The sequence below is a fragment of the Stenella coeruleoalba genome (genome assembly GCF_951394435.1).
Source record: "Stenella coeruleoalba genome assembly, chromosome: 2".
In the NCBI taxonomy this organism is placed as follows: Eukaryota; Metazoa; Chordata; class Mammalia; order Artiodactyla; family Delphinidae; genus Stenella; species Stenella coeruleoalba.
Window position 1 is genome coordinate 160,593,216 of NC_137147.1, and position 27,429 is coordinate 160,620,644.

Below are 27,429 nucleotides of genomic sequence, written 5' to 3' on the forward strand. Positions count from 1 at the left end.
AATAATCCTTAATAATCACTGTCTTCCAAATAATGTTTACATGCAGGGTTGTAGCAAAGATTAAAATTAAAAAGCCATAATAATTGTATTAAAAATAAAATAATAATGGTATTAATTTTACTTAAATGTTTACCAGTGCCACTGTAAGCTACTTAATGATTTTGCATTTGGAGAGACGATGTATCTAGAAAAATAAAGTTTATAACATAAAATATATTACCTTCACAAAGCACAAAGTATCACCAGAGTTGAAAGGAGGAAGAGAACACGTTTCGATGGGCAAAAGTTATGCAGAAAAGTCACTTTTAAAGCTAGGCCTTGAAACGTAGGTGGGATTCCAAAGGGAGTGGATGCAGAGAGTAAAGAAATTTTCCAGAGGGCAAAGGAACTTAATGAATTATGATTTCCATAGGCTCATTTCAATAATTTATAGGATATTTCAATTCCCTTTGCCCACTAGCACGGTTCATCTAAATTAAGTGCTCTTTAACACTGTGACTTATTAAAAATCATAATAAAGAAAGAAATCCTGATTAATTATGTATGTGGAACAGATATAAATGACAACAACCCCCAAGGCAACATTTTCAGCCCTGGAGAAAAATATAAAGAACATATGCTTTATCTTTAGGATGGGTGTGGTATAATAAGTAAACCACTTCTAATGTGCTTATAGATCATAGTTACACATGCCCCCTGTTTTTCCACCTGAGCATTAGGGGAGGGGCTGGAAAATTAGGTTAGGTCTCAGGTTCTCATTAGGGGAGATGGATTTAGCACCAACCACAAACCCCCAGTTTAGGGCCAGGGTTCTGACATTCTATTCTTCTCCCAAAGCCCGTCTTCCTTGTCTACCAGTCTATCCTGTGTCCCTCTCCTCCAGCAGATCGGAAGCATGGGGTCAACATCAACTGGATTATTCCCTCTGAAGATTCAGAATCAACTACCTTATCTTACTTAAAGTGACATGTTTAAACGAGTTGATCGTGCTTTAAGCTGGACTAGTCCACTGAGCAATACAGTCCATGTGAGGGTTTTAAGCTGCAAATAAGGGGAACGGAGGATATTGAAAAGGCAAAGAGAAGACATTAAACATTTTTGTGCAGGGGGATTCCTAATTAGAAAGTTGAAATAGGAAAATTAACTACAGTCTGTCATCGTTAACACATACGTTTAGGAGGTGGTGGACTGCAAGGCAGGGTGAATGCCTCCAGGAAGGACCGCCAACAGGATTTAGCCACTCACGAGGGGACTAAAAGGAGTTGATGAAACACGTGTGACTTTCCCTTCCCTTTCACCGAGGAAGGCCCTCTATGCCCAGCTTCTCAGTCACTCCCACAGCTGCAACTTCATCCCTCTGCTACTCTGGGGCCTGTAACCCATCCCCCTGCAAACTCTTAGTTTTACACCAGTCTGGCCACCTGTATTTTTCCATTCCTATACCAGGTTACAACCATGGAGACTACCATCATGACAAATGAATGGTCTCAACCTGCAACTGGACCCCCCCCCCACCCCCGACAAGGACCATGTAGAAGAACTTGTTTTAATCTTATCAGCTCCCTCTCTCAGACCCAACAATGACTCATTCAAATGTCCACCACTCGCCCCTATACCATTTAGTCAGCATCTCTCAGAATACTTTTAGCCAAAGACCTCAAATTTACTTAACAGGGAAAACATCAGCCATCTGTCAAAGCTCCGTTTGGCTTCCTATACCCTAACTGCAAAATGAATTCTTATCACAATGGCCTCTTTCCTCTTATAACTAAAAAATAAAACAACTCTCTTTCCTCTTTCCAAACCAGTACTTGGAATAAGACTAGCCTTTGGCTAAGGGTGTGAGTAGATCCTTTCATATGGCCCCAAATGTGCAGACAGGAGTTTCCATTAAGAGAAATATGACTCAGTACAGGGGATCATTCTTCTCCTGGGCACCCAAGTGGACCAATTATAAAAGTTTCAAGGGCAGAGAGGAGGGGAGGAACTAACACTTCAGTGCATAATATAATTCTCCACTGGAAAGCAGTTGCCTTGTACATAGTAAAACATTGAGCAGTTTGAAGAACGTATGTTTCTTCTGGTGGTGAGCATTACTATCTCTGAGAAAGCCTGTCTTAAATAAAGAAAGTTCTCTCTGTCTGTGTGTGTGTGAGAGTGAGAGACAGAGACAGACAGAGACAGAGAGAGACAGAGATAGAGACAGAGACAGGGATTGATTCACAGGCCTCACTAAATAATCGGAAGGAAAAAAAAATTTCTCTAACATGCACTGTGAGAAGGGGGCCATGAAAAGCTCATGCCCACGTACGATCGCTCTTGAGATTTGTACCGTCCACATCTCACAGGCCTCTCTTTTTCCAATGTCTGCTTTTTCTATAAATAATTCTTCAGAAATTATACCCACCCCATGACTAACATACACAAACCATTACTACTGATTGCATATCACAGACCAAGAGCCATGTTTTTCTCAGGATGATATTAATTTCTATGATTTGGGGGAGGGATTTGTTGAAAGGTGACTGCGTGGATGGGGAACCACATGGAAATGTTGGGGAAGAGGTATTCCTGAGAGGAAAGACAGATGGGAACTGTGTCAGGAACTGGGGTGTGCCCACCAGAGATCTGTCTGTAAAGACACTGCACTTCCAGTGTATTGCTTTGAACAATGGGGAAAGTCATGTTTATCACAGTCTTAAGGATTTTCTTCCTTATACTGTAATTCCTTCTAGTTAACCACACCCTCCATTAAATGTCATACTTTTGTACAGCCTTATGTGGTGGTGGTATAAAGAAACACTGGGAATGCTGCTTACCCCACATTTCTCTCTCTTTTAGCCCCTCCATCACACTGAGTAGGCTGTACCTTGGAATTTCAGGTGGTGGAAAGCAGTAAGGTAAGCATGCTAAGAAAATATATATACATAATCTAAATAGCTTTATATCAATAAAAGAAATTGGATTTATAGTTTAAAACTTTCTGACAGGGGTACTCTGGGACCAGAGGTCTTCAAAATGAATTTAAACAAACTTGAAGAAATAATACCAGTTATACTCAAACTGTTCCATAAAATCAAAGAGGGCATGTCACCCAACACATTCAATGACATCAGAATTATTGTAATTTGAAAATCAGTCAAAATTATTAAAAAAGAAAAATACAAACCTATAACCCTCACACACAGACATAAATTCTTAACAAAATTTTAGGAAACTGAATGCAAAAATAAGTAAACAGGATAATATATATTAAGTAAGTAGAGTTTACCCCAGGAATGGCAAGATTGGCTCAATATTATGAAAGTCAATCCATGTAACTTATCATGTAAGTAGACTAAAAGAGAAATGTGATCTGGTCATCTCAATAGATGCAGAAAAAGTATCTGACAAGATCTAACATCTTTTCTGATAGAGTTTGAAGAAATCCTCAGTGCACAAAGATCAGAGGGAATTTTTCAACCAATGAAAGGATCACAATGAAACCACCTTCAGCTAAAATTATACTTAATTTTAAAAGGCCATTAAGATGAGGAATAAGGTAAGGATGCTTGTTTTCACCATTTCTATTAAATGGAGGTTCTATTTTATTACTGGAGGTTTTAACTAGGGCAATAAGGCAATATAAATAAATATCCAGAGAGGAACTATGTTTATTCATAGATAATCGTTTCTATGGAAAATCGTACGGAATCCACAAAATAAATCTCCTACGTGCAAATATATATATATATATATATATATATATATATATATATGTATATACATCAGAATCTGTTGAAAACATGACTTTCTCAGTCACCATGACACATCAAGAGTCACTGGAGGGACTTCCCTGGTGGTGCAGTGGATAAGACTCCGCCTGCCAATGTAGGGAACACGGGTTCGATTCCTGGTCCAGGAAGACCCCACATGCCACAGAGCAACTAAACCCGTGTGCCACAACTACTGAGCCAGCATGCCGCAACTACTGAAGCCCACATGCCTAGAGCCTGTGCTCCACAACAAGAGAAGCCACTGCAGTGAGAAGCCCATGCACTGCAAGGAAGAGTAGCCCCCTCTCGCCACAACTAGAGAAAGCCCACACGCAACAACAAAGACCCAACACAGCAAAAAAAATAAAAATAAATCTTAAAAAAAAAAAGAGTCACTGGTAGGTCGCATATGGGATTTTCACTGTCTCAGCTCAAGATGGCACATGTATCATTTCTACCCACAGTCCATTGGCCACGACTAGTCTCATGGCCCTGCCTGGCAGCAAGTTGAGATGTTGAATGTGAGCAAAAGATGCAATGTTTAGTAAGCATCTGTCTACCTTATATTTCTTTGTGTCCAGACAATGTCTTGCTTCCTATTGAATCCCTAGTATTTAGCCAAATGCTGGCACTATTCAGTGTTCCGTATGGTTTTTTTCATCAACTAATAAATGCAGAACTAATAAGAATCATTCCCCAGTTGAGCTCAATGGGAAAAGTTTCTGAAATGACTGTGATGTTATATTTGTATGTAATCGGAAAAAAAAAATTGGGGGGACAAAGAGGATTGATTTTAAGGAAAATATAAGGAATCTTAGTTTTAAATCTGTAGAGCTGAGGCACTGGCAGGCTATCTAGGTAGAAATACTGCGTTATGTGTCAGGAGAAGATCAGGAATTGAGGTTAAGTCACCAAAAGAGGTGATAATTGCAACTGGGGTGGGTGTATACAACTGCCAAAGTTGCAGGACTTACAAAAGCTGCTGGTTCAAATGTATTGTCAAGTGAAGCAGTTGCTTGTGCTTGCTATTGGTACTGAAATGTACTAACTATTCACAAATGAAATATAATTTGTCTTTATTAAAAATGATGAAGTGCCCTTGAGAATAGACTTTTTCAGATACACAATATTTATGAAAAAAATGATTTATCTTTAGCATTCCCTGATTAACGCCACTTGACTGGGATCACTCCCTCACTCAGCATTTCAAACACTTATTCTTTATACCAAAGCTAATTTGTGCTTGTTTGTATATTGCTTGGTAAAGTGTTTTAAAACCATGCCTGTATGTGTGCTATCTACCCAAAACTAATTTTCAGTTTCTAAGACTTTCTTTTCTTTTCTTTTTTCAGTTTTATTCCATTTTAAATCTTTTATCAGGGTTACTTAGGTGCCAGGTACTATTGTAGCACTTGACAAATTTGTCACTTAATTATTCTATTGAGGTTGCATATTTATTTTAAACAAGAATATCACAGAAATGGTATACTCTGCTCAGTGTATCTTATTAGGATATACATGATGTCGATATGTCTTATTAGTGGTGAAGTTAACCTTGATCATATCATTAAGGTATCTTTGGCTGAGTTTTTCCATTGAAAATATACTATTTTTTCCCATTGTAAAACACGAATGATTTAAGACTATGTAAGTATCCTGTCTCTCCTGAAACTTTTGCTCACTAATTCTGATTCCATTAGTAGCTCTGACCTGAAATAGTTATTATTCTGGCATTCTAATGGTGATTTTCTGATTAGTTGGAATCTTTCATAAGGAAGAGCTGTGTCTTATCCCCCATTTATTTCAGTATGGAATTATAGATATTTATTCTATTTATGGGTTTTAATCTATTACTCCTGCTATTTTTGTGGCCCAAAATGCTCCAGTCTGGGGGCACTGGGAGCTCTTTCAGTTTGCCTCCTGTGCCCCTTTGACACATTCCCTGTTTCATTTTGGGGTTTTTTTTGTTGTTGTTGTTGTTTTAGGGTATGTTTTGTTTTGTTTTGTTTATGAGCATGTTCTTACTTTTTGTCATCACACGATGCTCCAGGCTCATCTGCCAATTTTTTTCTGCCCCAGATCTGGAATATACCACTTCTTCAGGGTTTCTTTTACTGGCAAATGGGACTTAGAAACCAAGATCTGGCAGCATGATATGCTCATTGCTATTGAGGTGCCATTGCTTCTAGGCCTTCTTTATTTGCAAAGCTTAGGAAATGTTTCTGCATTTACTAACTCATACACATCTCTTTATTTTTACATGCATGTATATATATATAACTCTATGCCTGTCTATCTACTATCTATCTACCTATTAAAAAATAATGTGTTAATTCTGATGCCTCCAATTCAAATCTAACATAAAGAGTTAATTCTAGCCTTTTTTCTTTTCTTATATTTTACTTCTTTCTCCAACAGCAAGGATTCTGGCTCTATTTTCTACAGTAAATTTACTTAGTTGCTGAATCTTAGTGCCCCCCGCAAAAGTTTTAGAATTGCTAACTCATAACTCTTGTGAGAAATTATTTCTGATTTGAATAGGGAATTGGTTTACAGTACTTTCTGCCTTTAGGCTTAAATTATTCAAAGTGTTTTCCAAAGTTACATAGGTTCTTTTTATTCTATGTTTACCTTTATTGTATTATTGTTGTTTATTTGTAGCACAGTTACTTCACTTGTTATAGTTTGTATTCTGTTTGGTGTTTTCCACATCCTGCTTGATCTTTTAAAAATTTACATACAGTTATATTCACTCTTTGTGGTATATGGTTCCACTGGTTTCAACAAATGCAGAGAATTGTGTATCCATTACCACAACTGTGATACAGAACAGTTCAACCAATCAAATAAACACTTCTGTGCCATCCCTTTTTAGTAAATGCCTCTCTCCCCTCCAACCCTTGGAAACTACTGATATATCCTACTGTTGTCCATCCCATAATTTTGCATACGGACTTTTGGATCTGGCTCCTCTCACTTAGCAACATACATTTAAGATTCATTATGTTTTCACATGAACCAATTGTTTGTTTTTATTATTCAGTAGGATTCTATTTTATGCATGTACTCCAGTTTGTTTATCCATTCACTAGTTGAAGATTATCTTGGTTGTTTCCAGTTTTTGGTGATTGTAAATAAAGCTGTAATAAACATTCATATACAGGTATTTCGTATGAGCACAAGTTTTCTTTTCTCTTGGGAAAATGTTTAGGAGCAGGAGGGCTTAGTCTTATGGTAATTGTATGTTTACCTTTTCAAGAAATTGTCAAAATGTTTTTCACAACGGCTGTACCATTTTTCATTTTCCCTAGAAAAGTATGAGAATCCCAGTTGCTCTGGACCAGTTTACTTTGCAGAGTTTAGTGTAATTTAGAAAGTTTAATGGTATTTATTGTAATCAACTCAATTTTTGAATATTTGATTAGAGTCTAAAAAATGAGGAGAGGTGCTGCAAATTTGACACCTATCTACTGTTCAATATGATAAAATCATACGGCAAGTTTTTTTGAGGATAATAAATTATGCCCTTAGTAGTCTGCTAAAGATAATTCAGGATCAAAAACAAATTGATTTCATAGGATAGACTATGTCTCTAATTCCACACTTTAATGTGGTAAAAAACAACTTTGGAGACCATGGATGAAATATGATCAAGTAAGGTATCACTAGAGTTGGTTTATTAAAAGTTTTTTTTTCTTCTTTAGAAAAAAGGCACAAACAGCATTTTAATAATTGGAAAAAGAAATTTCAACAGATGTTTTTAAAGAACAATTCTCTTGATTTTTTTTTAAGAACCCAAACCTATAATTTTATTTTTCGAAAGACAGCATAAATTGTTTTTTAAAAATCTTTAAAATTTTATTTTTAAATTAACATGCATTAATTGAACTCTTTTTGTTTGTTTGTTTGTTTATACTGCAGGTTCTTATTAGTCGTCAGTTTTATACATATCAGTGTATACATGTCAATCCCAATTGCCTAATTCAGCAAACCACCAGCCCCACCACACTGCAGTTTTCCACCCTTGGTGTCCATACTTTCTGACTTACTTCACTCTGTATGAGTCTCTAGATCCATCCACATCTCAACAAATGACTCAATTTCATTCCTTTTTATGGCTGTGTAATATTCCACTGTATATATGTACCACAACTTCTTTATCCATTTGTCTGTCGATGGGCATTTAGGTTGCTTCCATGACCTGCCTACTGTAAATAGTGCTGCATTGAATATGGGGTGCATGTGTATTTTTGAATTATGGTTTTCTCTGGGTATATGCCCAGTAGTGAGATTGCTGGATCATATGGTAATTCTATTTTTAGTTTTTAAAGGAACCTCCATACTGTTCTCCATAGTGGCTGTATCAATTTACCTTCCCACCAACAGTGCAAGAGGGTTCGCTTTTCTCCACACCCTCTCCAGCATTTGTTGTTTGTAGATTTTCTAATGATGCCTATTCTAACTGGTGTGAGGTGATACCTCATTGCAGTTTTGATTTGCATTTCTCTAATAATCAGTGATGTTGAGCAGCTTTTCATGTGCTTCTTGGCCATCTGTATGTCTTCTATGGAGAAATGTCTATTTAGGTCTTCTGCCCATTTTTGGATTGGGTTCTTTTTTTTTTAATATTGAGCTGCATGAGCTGTTTATATATTTTGGAGATTAATCCTTTGTCCGTTTATTCGTTTGCAAATATTTTCTCCCATTCTGAGGATTGTGTTTTCATCTTGTTTATGGTTTCCTTTTCTGTGCAAAAGCTTTGAAGTTTCATTAGGTCCCATTTGTTTACTTTTGTTTTTATTTCCATTACTCTAGGAGGTGGATCAAAAAAGATCTTGCTGTGATTATGTCAGAGTGTTCTTCCTATGTTTTCCTCTAAGAGTTTTATAGTGTCCGGTCTTAAATTTAGGTCTGGAATCCATTTTGAGTTTATTTTTGTGTATGGTGTTAGGGAGTGTTCTAATTTCATTCTTTTACATGTAGCTGTCCAGTTTTCCCAGCATCACTTATTGAAGAGACTGTCTTTTCTCCATTGTATATCCTTGCCTCCTTTGTCATAGATTAGTTGACCATAGGTGCATGGGTTTATCTCTGGGCTTTCTATCTTGTTCCATTGATCTATGTTTCTGTTTTTCTGCCAGTACCATATTGTCTTGATTACTGTAGCTTTGTAGTATAGTCTGAAGTCAGGGAGTCTGACTCCTCCAGCTCCGTTTTTTCCCCTCAAGACTGCTTTGCCTATTTGGGGTCTTTTGTATTTCTGTACAAATTTTAAGATGATTTGTTCTAGTTCCATAAAAAATGCCATTGGTAATTTGATAGGGATGGCATTGAATCTGTAGGTTGCTTTGGGAAGTATAGTCATTTTCACAATATTGATTTTTCAAATCCAAGAACATGGTATATCTCTCCATCTGTTGCTATCATCTTTAATTTCTTTCATCAGTGTCTTATAGTTTTCTGCATACAGGTCTTTTGTTTCCCTAGGTAGGTTTATTCCTAGGTATTTTATTCTTTTTGTTGCAATGGTATATGGGAATGTTTCCATAATTTCTCTTTCAGATTTTTCATCATTAGTGTATAGGAATGCAAGAGATTTCTGTGCATTAATTTTATATCCTCCTACTTTACCAAATTCATTGATGAGCTCTAGTAGTTTTCTGGTGGCATCATCAGGATTCTCTATGTATAGTATCATGTCATCTGCAAACAGTGACAGTTTTACTTCTTCTTTTGCAATTTGTATTCCTTTCATTTCTTTTTCTTCTCTGATTGCCATGGCTAGGACTTCCAAAACTATGTTGAATAATAGTGGTGAGAGTGGACATCCTTGTCTCGTTCCTGATCTTAGAAGAAATGCTTTCAGTTTTTCACCATTGAGAATGATGTTTGCTGTGGGTTTGTCGTATATGGCCTTTATTATGTGGAGGTAGGTTCCCTCTATGCCCACTTTCTGGAGAGTTTTTATCATAAATGGTGTTGAATTTTGTCAAAAGCTTTCTCTGCATCTCTTGAGATGATCATATGGTTTTTCTTCTGCAATTTGTTAATATGGTGTATCACATTGATTGATTTGTGTATATTGAAGAATCCTTGCATCCCTGGGATAAATCCCACTTGATCGTAGTGTATGATACTTTAATGTGTTGTTGGATTCTGTTTGCCAGTATTTTGTTGAGGATTTTTGCATCTATATTCATCGGTGATATTGGTCTGTAATTTTCTTTCTTTGTAGTATCTTTGTCTGGTTTTCGTATCAGGGAGATGGTGGCCTCATAGAATGAGTTTGGGAGTGTTCCTTCTTCTGCAATTTTTGGGAAGAGTTTGAGAAGGATGCATGTTAGCTCTTCTCTAAATGTTTCATAGAATTCACCTGTAAAGCCATCTGGTCCTGGACTTCTGTTTGTTGGAAGATTTTTAATCATAATTTCAATTTCATTCCTTCTGATTGGTCTGTTCATATTTTCTGTTTCTTCCTGGTTCAGTCTTGGAAGGTTATACCTTTCTAAGAATTTGTCCATTTCTTCCAGGTTGTCCATTTTATTGGCATAGAGTTGCTTGTAGTAGTCCCTTAGGATGCTTTGTATTTCTGCGGTGTCTGTTGTAACTTCTCCTTTTTCATTTCTAATTTTATTGATTTGAGTCCTCTCCGTCTTTTTCTTGTTGAGCCTGGCTAATGGTTTATCAATTTTGTTTATCTTCTCAAAGAACCAGCTTTTAGTTTTATTGATCTTTGCTATTGTTTTCTTTGTTTCTATTTCATTTATTTCTGCTCTAATCTTTATGATTTCTTTCCTTCTGCTAACTTTGGGTTTTGTTTGTTCTTCTTTCTCTAGTTCCTTTAGGTGTAAGGTTAGATTGTTTACTTGAGATTTTTCTTGTTTCTTGAGGTAGGCTTGTATAGTTATATACTTCCCTCTTAGAACTGCTTTTGCTGCATCCCATAGGTTTTGGATTGTCGTGATTTCATTGTCATTTGTCTCTAGGTATTTTTTGATTTCCTCTTGGATTTCCTCAGTGATCTCTTGGTTATTTAGTAACGTATTGTTTAGCCTCCATGTGTTTGTGGTTTTTACATTTTTTTCCCTGTAATTCACTTCTAATCTCATAGCATTGTGGTCAGAAAAGATGCTTGATATGATTTTAATTTTCTTAAATTTACTAAGGCTTGGTTTGTGACCCAAGACGTAATCTATCCTGGAGAACGTTCCGTGCGCACTTGAGAAGAAAGTGTAATCTGCTGTTTTGGGATGGAATGTCCTATAAATATCAATTAAATCTATCTGGTCTATTGTGTCATTTAAAGCTTGTGTTTCCTTATTTATTTTCATTTTGGATGATCTGTCCATTGGTGTAAGTGAGGTGTTAAAGTCCCCCACTATTATTGTGTTACTGTCGATTTCCTCTTTTATAGCTATTAGCAGTTGCCCTATGTATTGAGGTGCTCCTATGTTGGGTGCATATATATTTATAATTGTTATATCTTCTTCTTGGATTGACCCCTTGATCATTATGTAGTGTCCTTTCTTGTCTCTTATAATATTCTTTATTTTAAAGTCTAGTTTATCTGATATGAGTATAGCTACTCCAGGTTTCTTTTGATTTCCATTTGCATGGAATATCTTTTTCCATCCCCTCACTTTCATTCTCTATGTGTCCCTAGGTCTGAAGTGGGTCTCTTGTAGACAGCATATATATGGGTCTTGTGTTTGTATCCATTCAGCAAGCCTGTGTCTTTTGGTTGGAGCATTTAATCCATTCACGTTTAAGGTTAATTATCGATATGTATGTTCCTATGACCATTTTCTTAATTGTTTTGGCTTTGTTTTTGTAGATCCTTTTCTTCTCTTGTGTTTCCCACTTAGAGAAGTTCCTTTAGCATTTGTTGTAGTGCTGGTTTGCTGGTGCTGAATTCTCTTAGCTTTTGCTTGTCTGTAAAGCTTTTGATTTCTCCATTGAATCTGAATGAGAGCCTTGCTGGGTAGAGTAATCTTGGTTTAGGTTCTTCCCTTTCATCTCTTTAAGTATATCATGCCACTCCCTTCTGGCTTGTAGAGTTTCTGCTGAGAAATCAGCTGTTAACCTTATGGGAGTTCCCTTGTATTTATTTTTCATTTTTCCCTTGCTGCTTTCAATAATTTCTCTTTGTTTTTAATTTTTGCCAATTTGGGATGCCCTAAATCATGATGGTTGGGGCTTCAGTTTTGTGAAAGCTATAATTATGTCTTCACAGCAGCATTTTTTCTCATCTTGGCTCCAAGGTCCCGCCATAGAGACCAGCACCGTGCCTGATTTTTCTGTTATACCTTCCAGTTGTCTTTTCCTTTCTTGTAGCCTCCACAAATCCTAGAAACATAGAACAATCTATGCTTGTTACCTTAACAGCTTACATTTATAAAATTAGTCTGAGAAAATATCTGAACTGGACTTGCTAACAGTCTCTAAGTTCTTTATGTGGTATGTTATTTTTAAATATTGTATTCTTTCTTATTTTCTGAGCCCTGGGTACTTTGGTTCACAGGACATGCAGTCAGATCTAGTTACTCAGGTCAACTTAGTTTATGTGATCATTTTCTCAATTCCTTATCTACTACAATTATGCACCCCAGTACCTCTGTTCTAGTTAAAATAGTACTTTTTATGTTTTTGATCATGGCAAACTGCTTACTAAATATTCAATGAACTCTTTGTTTTCTTTGTTTCTTTCTTTCTTTTTTGGTCTTGGTTGGGAGGGGTTCTTTCTTTTTTTTTTGGTCTTGGTCTTTTCTTTTTTTTTTTTTTTTTGGTTTTGGTCTTTAATTCAAAACCTATAATACACAGCTATAATGAGAGTGATGAGAATAAGGAGTAAGGCTCTCTGGGTGTATATAAATGCTTACAGATACATAGAGGTGTCACAAGTCATAACCTCAGCCCTTACCTGGGTAGTGTCTACAACAGGAAAAATAATGCAATAGACATCCTAATTAATAAGGTTTTACTAAGTGCTCTATTTTGAGGATAATTTATTTCATAAGTACAGTCTTCATTAATGTTTTTATGGCCCACGATTAAATGAAATGTGAAAACTTAAACCCACATGCCTTGTGCAATATGTAAGAAACAATTTCCATGCAGTCACCCTGATCACACTCAATACCTAATCAGGGGGATGGCATCTGTATAGAGACAGGGGCTGCTGGGAAGTCAACTAGCTGAGAAGTACTCTCTTCATGCACAGCTAAAACAGACCCTGGTAAATTAATAATTTTGTTGAAACAATTTGCTGACCCAAATATTTAATATTTGCACAGGAGGAAGCAGAGTATCAAAGAGGTTAATTGATACCCAAAGCTACGCACTTAAAAAGAGGTAGAACTGAAACTGGAATTAAGAGCTTTAAGACACTGAGCATGCCTGGCTATCCAAGCCAACTTGGGCTCAACTATGCAGCCACAGGCACTATTGCTTGTGATGACAAATTTCCCCCTTTTGTCTTAATCAGAAAGCTTCCCAGCTGCATTCTGGCTGCTAAGTGAGTCACTCAGTGAATATCTGAGGTTTAATGCTTTAACATGGAGCACAGTGTTTTTAAAAGTCATTCCTGAAATAATGACTGCTGTATGCCAGTACAGTCAAGTTACGTGAGCATCTGAAAATCTAAACTCTGCTTAATTAGCCTGTGTTTCCCTAGTGTACAAGGAATGAGAAAGTTCTATTGTCTCTGAGTGAGTCGGCACTTTGAACAGCAGCAGTTGTTGGAATGAGAACATTAAGAATGAGGCACTCTTGGACTCGAAGACAGATGAGCCCATCAGAGCTCTGACTCTTCTATTCATAAATGAGAGAAATTGAAAAAGCTCATGTTGTTTATGTATATGTCTCCAGTAATATACAAATTAATTATTTTAGAAATTTTATCTCTATGGTTTTCCTCAAAAAACTATTCCATAAACATGTGCTGATTTCTTAGAATAGGACTTGAGATGCTACTCAGTGGTTTCAGAAAAGTATAGCTTCCTTTGCTTTGTTTGAGATGGAACAAAAGCAACATGGAGTTATGACGTTTAGAACTGCTCCTTCTGCCACGAATAACTATTAGGGTTAGTTTTTTTTTTTTTTTAGTTGGTAAAATTGATGAGATTTAGGGACCATATTAGGGAAGGAATGATTGCAAGGCATTAAAGTTAAGTGGAGAAACAGGGTTCTGAAATAATTCAATCTGAAATGAAGAGTCCTGCAATAATCCTCTCCCCTGATCCTTACTGAGGAGAGAAACAATTGTCTGTGTTTTTCTCTCTCCTCACCTGCCTCTCAAAATATAGCGGGTTTTCTCATCACAACTGTATTTCACAGGAAGGGTGTGAAGATAAGTGAGTACCATTTGTAAAACACTTTAAAGTCAGAGGTGCTATGCTCGATGATAGCAAGAAAGTAGAAGGAAAATAGGTGACAACTTGCTGAAAAATCTGTCATTGTCCATTTACGGATAACTTCAGGGTGGCTCGTGATAAAGTCTTCACCCAAAGGTAGCACAGATTTATTTGCACTAAGTAGCATGCTGAGTATAGCATAAAGCACACACCTTTTATATCCGTCTTTCAAAATGGCAACAGTTACAGAGGCGCATAAACCAGACTACATGCTGTGCTGACACACCTAAAACAACTGAGAAAAAATTACGCAAGGCAAAATAAACTTCCTGCAATAAACACACACACACACACACACACACACACACACACAACTAAAAACAAAACCATGAATATACCGATTATACTTTTCAACAAGTACTGCAAATTCAATATATCCCAAACTGGCTTTTGCTCTTTTTCTGAGGTTCATATCTTGAATAAAGGCTTCATTATCCACTCAGCATTCCAAGTTAGGATGGAGGACTAGGACATGACTGATAACTTTTTCTCACTGTCAGATTACCAGTCTTCATAAAAGACAACTGCCAGGGTCTTTTACAATTTCTTAACTGCAACTCTGGAATACTTCCTACCTGGCATCTTTGCCTTCAAACTTATCTCACCCCCCAACTGTATATCAAATTCCATCATCCTAATATTGTCATCAAATTCCATTTCCCCATGCATGTGTGCACGTACACACATACACACCATTGCTGATATTGCCACTCCTGCAGAAACCACTCTGTTGATGCTTTTCACCAGTATGTTCAAACCCAGGAATCCTAGCACTGCAACCCAACTTACTTGATCTTGTCATTTACCTCTCAAGCTTACCCCATACCCCTCTCCAAGTGCAGGCCAATTCCTGTGATAACAGAAATCTGCATTTCCCGAATACATCATCTTTTACTGGCATTATTATCTTTTCTTGTAGTTTTACAGGACTAGGATGAGTTTCCCCCTTTTGTTATGCATTTTTCTCTGTTATTTTGCTTATTGCCTTGTATTGCAGTTATTTATATACTTATTTATTGCTTACTTACTTATATATTTATTTGCCTGTCTTGCCACTCTGAACTCTTTAAGGGAAGCATAGTTTATCTCATTTCTGTACCCCCAGAGTCTGTTATAGGACCTAACATATAATTCATTCTCAATAAACAGTTAAGAAAGGAAGGAAAGGAGGAAAGACTTTTAAGGAAAGGAATGGGGGAAATGAAGGGAGTGCGTGAAGGAAGACGTGAAGGAAGGATGGGAGATGTGTTTCTTTCCTGGCAATACAACTTGAAATTCAAAATACATTTTCACTAAGAAATACTAATATTATGGTAGCTTAACATGAAATTAGACCACAACGTTTAGTTCACAAAATTTTAAATGCAGTTCACAAAATATTTCTTATTTTAAAGTAGTATTATTTACCAATGATATTTCAGTTATAATGTTTACATCAGTAACCATGTGAGAAACATCCTGAAAATTTTGATTTATAAAAGCATTATATACTCCATCAACCCTCTAAGCAAATATGTTCTGAGAATGAAACACCTGATTGACTAAAGGATATTTTGGAACATACCTCATTTGTGATTTGCATTCAGTAATGTAACCCACAAAAGCAGCTTTTCCTCATAAAAAAGAAACCATTCAACTATACAAGGTCCAAGATCTAGGTTCATCATTGGTTTGAAACTTAAGATAGGTAAGATGCTATAGGGAGTCTTGAGAAAAATTATGAGGATACTATATACAGAGATGTTTCATTTTCACTAGGGAAAATATTTCCTATTTATTACAACATTTACTCATACGTTTTGTTGTTAGACTTGAAAATAAACTTACCTAACATGATATAGTGATAAACCAATCACTTAGAGCTATCCTCTAAGGCTTTATGGGTTTATAAGATAGAATAAACTTCTCAACTCCAGAGCAGGTAAAACATAAAGGACAACATATGTGTATTGTTTGGATGACATTTAGTTTCCCTTATCACTGGTGATATTGGTGCCCTGATAGTAAATTATATCTAAAATATATAGAATATGGAATTAAAGAACCTTAATGTTGATGTTTATTCCCATTATCTGAACCTGATTTTCAGTAGCTAAGTCCTTTTTGGGTCCTGGAATAGCTTAACTTAGATAGTAATCTAGCATGCAAAATCTAGGATTTTTAAAAATTAATATTATTATATCTCTCACAATAGGAGATAGTGCTTGCAGCTCTCCCAGCTAGCTCCATAATTAATTCTGGATAAAGATTATATAAAAAAGAGAAAAAGTCCTCCCATGTGATAGGTCCCAGTTGTCCAGGTTTAGCTCCCTGCCATCACTTTTACTTCCAAGACATTGGGAACCTAGCTAGCTCACCACCACAATCTTTACATTTGCACAGAAGAAATATAAGATGGGAGGAATCCTCAAATGTTTCTCCTGTGAAGGCTCAACATATGGTAACTATGGTCTCTTTCCCATGTCCATTATAAAAAGAGTAGGAAGTATAAAAATTATATACAAAATTTGCATACCAGTGTCAGAAAAAATGTAAGGAAAATAATCTTAAGACAATGGGTATCAAGTTCTGTGGTATATCACTTGGGAATCCTGGTGATTCACAGAGAATATTCCTTGATATTCCTTTGTCCAATTGTGATGGTCAAAGGAGCAGTGCAGTGGCCATGGCCTGAAAAGGCCTGCATGACCAGAGGCTTATTCCACCAGGCAACACATATAGACCAGCAGAGGTGGTAGCTGGGGGTGAGGAGAATTTAAGATAGTAGAGTGAGAAAAGAGATAAGTGTCAGGTTGTAAGCTCCAAGTGGTGAGGGCTATAGTTCATCTAACTCTTCCTTAAGTTGCCTAGGAAGGGAGACCAACCACAATGCTGGAGGAGCTGCTCTCAGATTGAGTGAACATACAGAGCAAATAGAATCAAATGCTGTAAGAGGTGAACTACAGTAGATGCTGTGGAGCCTCCAAGAGACCACCCATCTTTGGGACTGAGGCTCTCCTTCCACCAGCTACCAGGACTGTTGCCTGCTGACCTCTGTCAGCCTCCTTCCTCCCCAGGAACTCTCCTCTCACAGGCTCCACACCTTCTCTGAAAGCAGCCCACAGCTCAGGACTGGTTAATGTGGGGGCCCATAGTCCCAAGGCCCCCACCTCAATCAGAGACATCTCTAAAGGTATATCCCAGCTCAGGTGTCACCAGTGGGATGGTCTGAGGACCCTGCTGTGACTCCATGATGGGTATACTTCTCTCTCTGCCCATTCGATGTCATTACCCAACTCTTGCAGACAAGTCTTCAACTAAGAGCCTATTTTATGGGGAACCTGACCTACAAAGGGACTAGCACATGCATGATGATGGAGGAAATACTATACATATTCTTATTACTGACCAAAATAGGAAGGAAATATTAATGAACCTTTGACTACAAATTTTTGCCTTTTACAATGTGGTTCAACCTTCTCATCCTGCAGAAGAAAAACAAAAAACAAAAAACTGAGACCCAGAAATGAAAAATAAATTTTTAACTTCACCAAGTAAATTAGAGAAAAACTAACACCAAAAATCAGGGTTTTGTTTTTTGTTTTTCTGGGGTTTTTTGACATTTGATAAATTCTCTCAATACTATTTCTCTGGAGTGAGCTTCTCCAATCTGACTCTGCATCAGAATCATAGACCAGAGTTTTTTAGTTTGGTTGTTGTTGTTGTTGTTGTTTTAAATAAAGATTTCCAGATCCACCCCAAACACACTGAGTCAGAATCTGTTATAGAAGCTTCCTGCAGAATCTATATTTTTAAAAGTTGAGCATTAAAATAATTCTGATGATCAGGTAAGTTTGGGAAATGTGATCTAGAGTCTATATCTAGGGAGTTGTATTTGTGTTCTAGGGATTCCTCAGCAAAGTACCACAAACTGAGTGACTTCAACAGCAGAAATGTATTGTCTCACACTTCTGGAAACTGGAGGTTTGAGATCAAGATGTCGGTAGGGTTGCTTCCTCCTGAGGGTTGTGAGGAAGAAGCTCTTCCATACCTTTCCTCTAGCTTCTGGGGGTTTGCAAGTATTCTCCCTAAATGTGTACCTGTGTCCAAATCTTCCTTTTTTATAAGCACGCCAATCATACTGGATTGGGGGCCCATCCTACTCCACTATGACCTCATCTAAACTAATCACAGCTGCAAATACCCTATTTCCAAACAAGGGCATATCTGGGTTTATATGAATTTGGGGAGACACAATTCAACCCATTACAGGAGTCTATAGCTATACAGGAGTACTATCCCTGTATGATTTGATCCAAAAAAAAAAAAAAAAAGTAGGTAAGCTAAGGAAGAGCACCTTGGTGGAGGAAAGGATTTCCTGTTATATATCTGGTCTCTGACTTCAAGGTCAGGAACATCAGTATAAGGTTATGAGTGGGAGAGCTATGATCCACCTTAGATAGATGACTTAATTCCACTATTTCACATCTTAGAGGGAACTCTTCACTCACCCTCATTACTACATCCATCCATCATTATTGCCACTTTATCTGAGAGGACCTCATCACTAATTCTGTTAAATCAGACCCCTAAAAGCAAAGATTTGGTCACTTTGATCATTAATATCCTGCTGACTACATGAACATTGTTTGATTTCCAATATTATTATTTTTTTTTCTTTCAGCTTTCCACAACTAATTATTGATTGTCCAGTGGATAAAAATGAGCTATACTAATTAGTAGAGGAATATGATATAATAGCTACTCCTAATCTAATTTCAGTGATTTTAGTAACTAAACCAAAAGTTTAGGACCAATACATATTCATTCAGTTACAAAACTGATATGTGATTATTAAGGTCGCACACCATTGCTTTAAATAGCTCTTGGCTTTTTTTTTTCTCCTAGTTTTCTAGACTTTTATTCTGAATGTCACCTAAGATATAAATTTTCATTGCCTCCTAGACATGACCTAATAAAGGAGGATGGTATCATTTTAGGAAGATGATTGATACACTGACATTTTCCAAGAGTGATGTTCTATAGAGATTTCAGACCTAAATAAACAAATCCTTACATGTAGTAGTATCTCTATAAGATTACTTTTTTCCAAAGAATTCCCAAAGAGTTAATCTTAATTAGTGGCATACTAGAAAGCTCAACACCATCGAAGACTTTTCTAAGATTTCTGTGGCAGGAAATTGTTGACTTATTTCATCAATCCTTGTAGGCAAGGAACCAAATTGTGTTTAAGTGTCCATCGACAGATGAATGGATAAAGAAGATGTGGCACATATATACAATGGAATACTACTCAGCCATAAAAAGAAACAAAATTGAGTTATTTGTAGTGAGGTGGATGGACCTAGAGACTGTCATACAGAGTGAAGTAAGTCAGAAAGAGAAAAACAAATACCGTATGCTAACACATATATATGGAATCTAAAAAAAAAATGGTTATGAAGAACCTAGGGGCAGGACGGGAATAAAGACGCAGACCTACCAGAGAATGGACTTGAGGACACGGGGACAGGGAAGGGTAAGCTGGGATGAAGTGAGAGAGTGGCATGGACATATATACACTACCAAATGTAAAATAGATAGCTAGTGGGAAGCAGCTGCATAGCACAGGGAGATCAGCTCGGTGCTTTGTGACCACCTAGAGGGGTGGGATAGGGAGGGTGGGAGGGAGATGCAAGAGCGAGGAGATATGGGGATATATGTACATGTATAGCTGATTCACTTTGTTATAAAGCAGAAACTAACACCACTGTAAAGCAATTATACTCCAATAAAGATGTAAACAACAGCAACAAAAAACAACAGGTTAAACTAAAGGAGAATTTTTTTAAAAACTAGTTTTGTTTGGTCTATTAATAGTCACTTCTGTACAGAAATTTTGCAGTCTTGTGCAGACAGAAGTCAGATTGACAAAGACTTCTTAAGAAATAACATTTTCAGCATTTTATTTCAACATTGTGATAAATCCCATTGTTGATGAAAGAAATAATGCCTTTTGGGACTTGTCTGTTTGGTCCTTAACTTGAATAGTTCAGGATGCCTGTACACTGTCAGTGCTAAAAGCTTGTTCTGTCATCTGATTCTGCAGAATTAGTTCACAGTGTGAGGAGAAAGTAGCTAAGTCTGACTAATTTCTTCTCAGAGCCAGAGATCACTCACTTCCTGGACCTCTTTTTAAGTGGAATTGCAAGGGTAGAGAGCTCTTTTTAAGTGGAATTGGAAGGGTAGAGAGAAAGACAACATTCAAAAGCTAATATTATAGCCATTAAGGTTCTAATTTTTATCACCATCCCCATCCTTAACACAATCCTACTTTTTCTATAGAACCCTCAGGGTAGGGAATCATGAGAAAAATAAGGTAATGAAACCACAGAATATTTTTCTATCATTCTCTACTTAGCAATACCACTTGCTTTGTGTGTGTATCAGAGCACATAACTTTGACATCATCATTCAGGTTTCGGGGGTATAGTGACAGTTTTTGTCATTGCATTGTATGCTCTTTGGGCTTCTGGTTCACATTTACAAATTTCTTCAGGGGTGTGAACCCCCTGGGGTGTCAGAGGAACTGATATTCCTGTTTATAGAATCTGTTGGCTTTTAAATGTTTTCACCTGATGCTTTGAAATCCTTCTAGAAGCCTTCCTTATCCTTTTAGCAAATCTGGCCACAGTTATTTGGTGCGGATTCAGGCAAGCTAGGCAAGAAACTGCAGTAGAAGACCATGAACTATTTACTCTTAGCAAATGCAGATATGGGAAAGAGCTAAGCAGTATTAAGGGAAAACTTCCAAAATCAAAGGATTGTATAAGCCTTTAAGCCCTAATCTGGTAGCCAGTGATATTGTGTGTGTAGAAGCTGACAGAGCAACTCTTTCTGCAGGAAATGTCACAGCTTCCTTTAAATTTATTCCAGTAATTATCTAACCATATTTTCCAAGCCAAGGATAGCCCTCAGATCCACAGAAATCTTGCTTCTTCACCAAGTTCATCTCCTCAGAGCTCTAAAAGTGTGCGATAGCAAACTCCGCTCTTTTGGTTAGCACACATTTGATTTGGCATCTTAATCAGTAGCAGTAGAAGCTTCATGGGTCTGGTGTGGGGATCCCCCATCACCTAGAGAAGTGTACATTTCTATCAAAAAATAAGGACAAGAATGGAAAATAAATATCTTTAAATGAGGTTGTCACAAGCATTGCTGAAATGGAAGTTAAGGCCATCCTAAAAGGCACCAAATATAGAAACTGGATCAGAGGGGAAGGGGGCTTGTGGGGAGGGGATCAGTAAACAAAAAAAGTGAACAGACAGGAGGACCTACTCCAAATTTCCAGAACCTTCCCAGACTAGGTAGAAGTATTCTATTCCTTTGACAAATATGAGATGGATAAACTAATTAAAATGAAGTAAATAAAATGATATACAGTAAGATAAATGCTATACTTAAAAAATATGCAAAAGAACATTCTGTATAAATGCAAGTAACATAAATTTTTATTCTGTACTTCATAGATGTATATTTATCCTTAATTTATTTCTTGCATTGACTCTTTTTTCAGTTTATTCTATGGATCTAATGTACTCTCCATGCCCAGTGAGTTTTGAGCATCTAATTGGCATTCCTTGTTGATAAGTTGAACTGAGGATATAGTTTGGGAACAAAAACACAGCTTGTATCTTGAGCAACATCTCAGATCCAGTTAGTAAATATACGTTCTTCCAGACCGAGAGAAGAAATCCACAGGAAGCTGGGCTTACGGGTTATTTTGGGCAGGGTGGGGGGCAGTATTGTTTTTTTTTTTTTCCCCAGCTTTATTGAGATATAACTGACATATAATGCTGTAGAAGTTTTAGGTGTAAAAGGTATTGATTTGGTACACTTATATATTGCAAAATGATCACCAACCTAACCTTAGCTAACACTTCCATTATGTCGGATAATTACCACTTTTTTGTGGTGAGAACAGTTAAGATCTACTCTCTTAGAAACTTCCAAGTATTTAGTAAACTATTATTAACTGTAAGCATCATGCTGTACATTAGATCTATTAGATCAATTAGAATTATTCCTCTTATAACTGGGAGTTTGTACCCTCTTACCAACATCTCCCAATTCCCCCCAGACGCCCCAACTCAGGCACTTGTAATAGCCATTCTACTCTCTGTTTCTATGAGTTTGGCTTTTTTAGATTCATATATATGTGAGATCATGCACTATTTGTCTTCCCCGTCTGACGTATTTAACATATTAACATTATTAACATAAATGCCCCCAAGGTCCAACCATGTTATTGCAAGTGACAGAGTTTCCTGCTTGTTCATGGCTGAATAACATTCCATAGCATATATATACCACATCTTTTTTATCCATTTATCTGTTGATGGACACTTAGGTTGTTTCCATATCTTGGCTATTGTGAATAGTGCTAAATATCTTGCACCCCTAAATATCATAGGGGTGCAAATATCTTGTTGAGATCCTGTTTTCATTTCCTTTGGATACATTACCAGAAATGGAATTGCTGAATCATATGGTAGTCCTATTTTTAATTTTTTGAAGAATCTCCATAGCGTTTTTCATAGTGGCTGGAATACTTTACATTCCCATCAATATTGCACAAGGGTTCTCTTTTTTCCACATCCTCACCAACACTTGGTATCTCTTGTTTTTTTGATGACAGTCATTCTAACAAGTATGAGGTGATATTTCTTTGTGGTTTTGATTTGCATTTCCCTGACGTTAGTGATGTTGAACACCCTTCCATGTACCTGTTGCCCATTTTTATGTCTTCTTTGGAAAATGTCCATTTCATTTCTCTGCCCATTTTTAAATCAGATTTTTTTTGGCATTGAGTTGTATAAGTACTTTATATATTTTGGATATTAACTCCTACCAGATAGGTGGTTTGCAAATATTTTCTCCCATTTCATAGGCTGCTTTTTCATGTTGTTAATTATTTCTTTTGCTGTGCAAAATTGTTTTAATTTGATATAGCCTCACTTATAATTGTTTTCTTTTGTTGCTTGTTCTTTTGGTGCTATATCCAAAAAATTATTGCCAAGGCCAATGTCAAGAAGCGTTTTCCTATGTTGTCTTCTAGGAGCTTAACAGACTCAGGTCTTTTTTAAGTCTTTAATCCACTTCACATTGATTTTTGTGAGTGGTATAAGACTAAGTTGAAGATAAAAGCACTAAAAAAATCAATAAATATTGAAAAATAATACTGTGGATGGACATACCCTATTAATTATAAAAATGAATTGTTAAAATGCAAAAATTGAAATAATGAGTTATTCATGCAGACATAAACAAGTAACCAGCACAAAAAATGGAGAGCTCTTTGGGACTTCCCTGGTGGCGCAGTGGTTAGGAGTATGCCTGCCAATGCAAGGAACACGGGTTTGAGCCCTGGTCCGGGAAGATCCCACATGCTGCGGAGCAACTAAGCCTGTGTGCCACAACTACTGATCCTGCGCTCTAGGGCCCATGAGCCACAACTGCTGAGCCTGCATGCCACAACTACTGAAGCCTGCACGCCCAGAGCCTGTGTTCCGCAACAAGAGAAGCCACCACAATGAGAAGCCCATGCACCACAACGAAGAATTGCCCCCGCTCACCGCAACTAGAGAAAGCCTGCACACAGCAACGAAGACCCAACACAGCCAGAAATCTATCAATCAATCAATCTTTAAACATTTTTTTTAAAAATGGAGAGCTCATAAACAGGCCTATGAAATGTTCTATTTTTATAATACACATAATATTAAGAATCACTCAGCAATTATAAACAATTCAATAAATGTTTTAGAAATATATATGGAGAGAGAGAGAGAGAGGAAATTTCCTGATGGATTAAAGAACTAGAAGAGTAATAGAATAAACTATAAAGTAGCATTTGATGATCTTCAGAAGCAAGTCATACAGTCCAAATAAAGGGAGAGATTGCCAGACATGACTATATAACGTGACTATATAACTCAAAAACTCATGCATTATACAATATAACATTAAAATGTTCAAAATTAAATAGCACATGTAAGAAATATTTGCAATATATAAAACATAAATGGTTAAGGTCTTTCAAGTTAAAAATCTCCAATATTAATCTCAATTTGATTGGCAAACCATGCCATAAAGATTTTTGAAAAGATTATAAAGGAGAAAGCAATGGTGGCATACAGTGAGTATATATAGGAAAGGATGATTACCCTCACTAATAATCAGTGGAAGATGATCTTTTTCACCATGAGATAGTCAATAACAGAGAAGTGTGTTTCACAAGCAGGAATACGGATATGCATTTTATTTGTTGGTGGTGAGAGAAGTTGTTGAAAGATTTTGGTAGGACTTGGCAGTATCTGTAATTTTATTAAGTGCATTACCTATGACTCACCAAAATGTTGGTGAGTGATATTCAAAAATGTTCACTGAAACATCGAAAATTGTTTGACAACTTAAATGTTCATCAGCAACAGAGAAGTTATATACCTCATGCTGCACCCATACCACAGCCATTAGAAAGGATGGTGTAGCCCCACCTACACTGTAGGGCCACATACACTGCAGTGCTGATAAAGAAAGAGCTGCAGGATCTATTAAAGGATGAGAAGGCAAAGGCTGGAAAGCGGTTTAATCAGCCTGCGTTATATACATACACATATACATGCATAGGCAGGAGAACAGGAAGACAGACACTAAATGATCGACAGTGCTTAACTCAGAGGTGGTAAGAGGAGTAAGAGTATAAGGGGAGAATATTCCTGAATTATGTAGTACTTGTGTGAATTTTTATAAAATGGGATCTAAAATTATCAATTGTATTTGGCAAACTGATCATTGGATTTGAGTTTGGGACACAGAAGCTTAATTGTAGTAGATTGAAGGATGACTAGGAAGCAAGTCACTGGAGAAAATGAATGGAAACATTCTTTCCAGAAGTTTATCTGTAAAGGGAATGATGAGCAAAACAGGACAGCAACTAGTAGATAATATGACTTTTGAAGCAAAGAATTACAGGTTTGATGTGTGTTTGTTTAGACTGTGTTTTAAAGTTGAAAATGTAAGTACTCAATAAGTACTATTACATGCTCTAGTTTAAACAAAGCAAAAGCTCTTTTTAATTATTAAAAAGAGTGAAAACAGAGCATAAAAAACTGAACAGCAGAAGATTTAGAAGGAGGGTGAGATATTTCTTATCCTGCTATACCCTACCCCCGGAACGACAGAATCATGCACAAAGTAACCCTGTTTAAAGCCTGACTTTTAAATGTCTCATTTTTCTGAAAAGCATTATCAATCTTTGCTTTTAACTCTGATGCTAGCTTAAATATCTCTATCTCAACTTCCTTTTCTCTGAGATTAAGCATTTTAAAAGCAGTGAATTCTCCATTAAAAAGTGGGAAGAATGGCACTGAATAAAGGATACAGTTTTCCTTTACTGCAGGAACAGTTCCCTGAGCCTTTTAGATGCGGAGGCTGAATGTTGTACTGTGTTTATAAAATTCTCCCTAGATCCCTGACTAGCCTCCTCTCCGTTCACAGATGTTTCTGGCTATTTGATGTGAGCTTTGAGAAGGAGAAAGATCATTTATAGAATAATTCGATTACTTCAAATTAAACTTACTTGGAAGAAGAGCAATTTAGTTCAGGCTGAAGTGTTTTTTTGTTGTTTTCTTCTTTTGTTTTGGTTTGTTCTTGTTGCTTGGAGATATAATCTTTACTTTTGAAGAATATCAACCAAAAGATAAGCCCACATTTGCAAATAAATGAATAAAATTAGAATCTGATGCTAAACATAGAGAGATGTCAATAAGCAAAGGGTTTACATTTTGAGTTGTGGATTTAATATGACTAGTGTGGGCATGGGTTTTCCCATCTAGTATGCGTTATGTATGACTTGGATAGTTGTTACGGGCATGCATTGTTCAGAGGCAATAACTGGTAACAGTGCAATGGACTGAGGATGATGACTTACAAGCTCTGACTTTCTATGTATTGAGTTTTCTTTTTGCCACATGAAGCTGCTCAGATATTAATCACAGATTTACAGATGAGGCACTATGCAGAATAGTGTGGCTGCATTTTTCCTCTTATTCTCTGCAGCATGTTTTACTAATCCATACAGGTTCAGCTTTTGCGATTTGCAGGCTGGGAAAGTCAGAGCTCCACTCTCAGAAGTGAAGATAGAAATGCTGATTTCTCGTCTCCCATTGGGAGAAGCCCTCTGGCCTCCAGGCAGTTCTTTAAAAATAGCTTCTGTCTGCCTCACACCATTATTATCACAGATACAATCCCCATCCTGACTTCCCGGGAATTAAATCAGTCTTCTGTGTTCAAAAGCAATTCATCTGTGCACGAGCTACTTTTATATAAGTCACTGTGGTCTATGTCCACTTGAGTTGTTGGTGGTTCCATGAAGACTTTACTCTGGGTTCCTACCTAATATATAGTATGGAAAAGGCGGGTAATCTAGAGTATCTTTGTCCCCCGCACTATCTTATCTTTACATCCCAGGCACATTGCCAGCTAACATAAAAGCCAGAAGAAAGGTGATTTCATTCACCTGTGAAATGTAAATATTTCATGGGGTCTTTGTATCAGTTGCTATGTTTAACAAGACCCATTATTTAACCAAGATGAGCAACATTTGAAAATGTGGGCTTTCTAGTAACAAGGAAGAAACCGTTAAATGAAAGTGGACATGTGTATAAAAGAAGCCCACACATTTTCTGAGATGCATAATATGGTAAATAAAATATTTATCACTTCTTCATATTATATTGTTTCTATGAACCTATAATTGTAAATTCTCCCCAAAAGCAGTATTGACTCTAGAATATAAATAGGAAATGAAGTGCACTTTTTTTTTTTTTTTTTTTTGTGGTACACGGGCCTCTCACCGTTGTGGCCTCTCCCGCTGCGGAGCGCAGGCTCAACGGCCATGGCTCACCGGCCCAGCCGCTCCGCAGTATATGGGATCTTCCCGGACTGGGGCACGAACCCGTGTCCCAGGCGGACTCTCAACCAACTGCGCCACCAGGGAAGCCCCAGAAGTTCACTTTTCTTTTTAACAAATTTATATAATAAAGCTGAAAATAAATTAAAATTATGTATAAAGACATAATCTATGATCTGACTGTTATAACTATGATTTCCTGGGTCACAATGCTTATTAGCTAATAAAATTACATCAGAAAGGTAACGAAAAAGAACTGTTTATATTTTTCCCCGATTTAAACAAACTATCAAGAGAACAAACTTTAGAG

At 36.9% G+C, this 27,429-nt stretch overlaps 1 long non-coding RNA gene across 2 annotated transcripts in view; it reads left to right on the forward strand.

Moving 5' to 3' along the window:
- LOC307182682 overlaps positions 1-27,429 on the forward strand; it is a 193,619-nt gene that overhangs the window by 150,212 nt on the left and 15,978 nt on the right. For both annotated transcript variants that reach the window (XR_013827232.1, XR_013827233.1), the window contains exons 8-9: positions 2,842-2,900; positions 3,416-3,541. This is a non-coding gene — a long non-coding RNA (uncharacterized lncRNA). The remainder of the gene's footprint in view (positions 1-2,841; positions 2,901-3,415; positions 3,542-27,429) is intronic.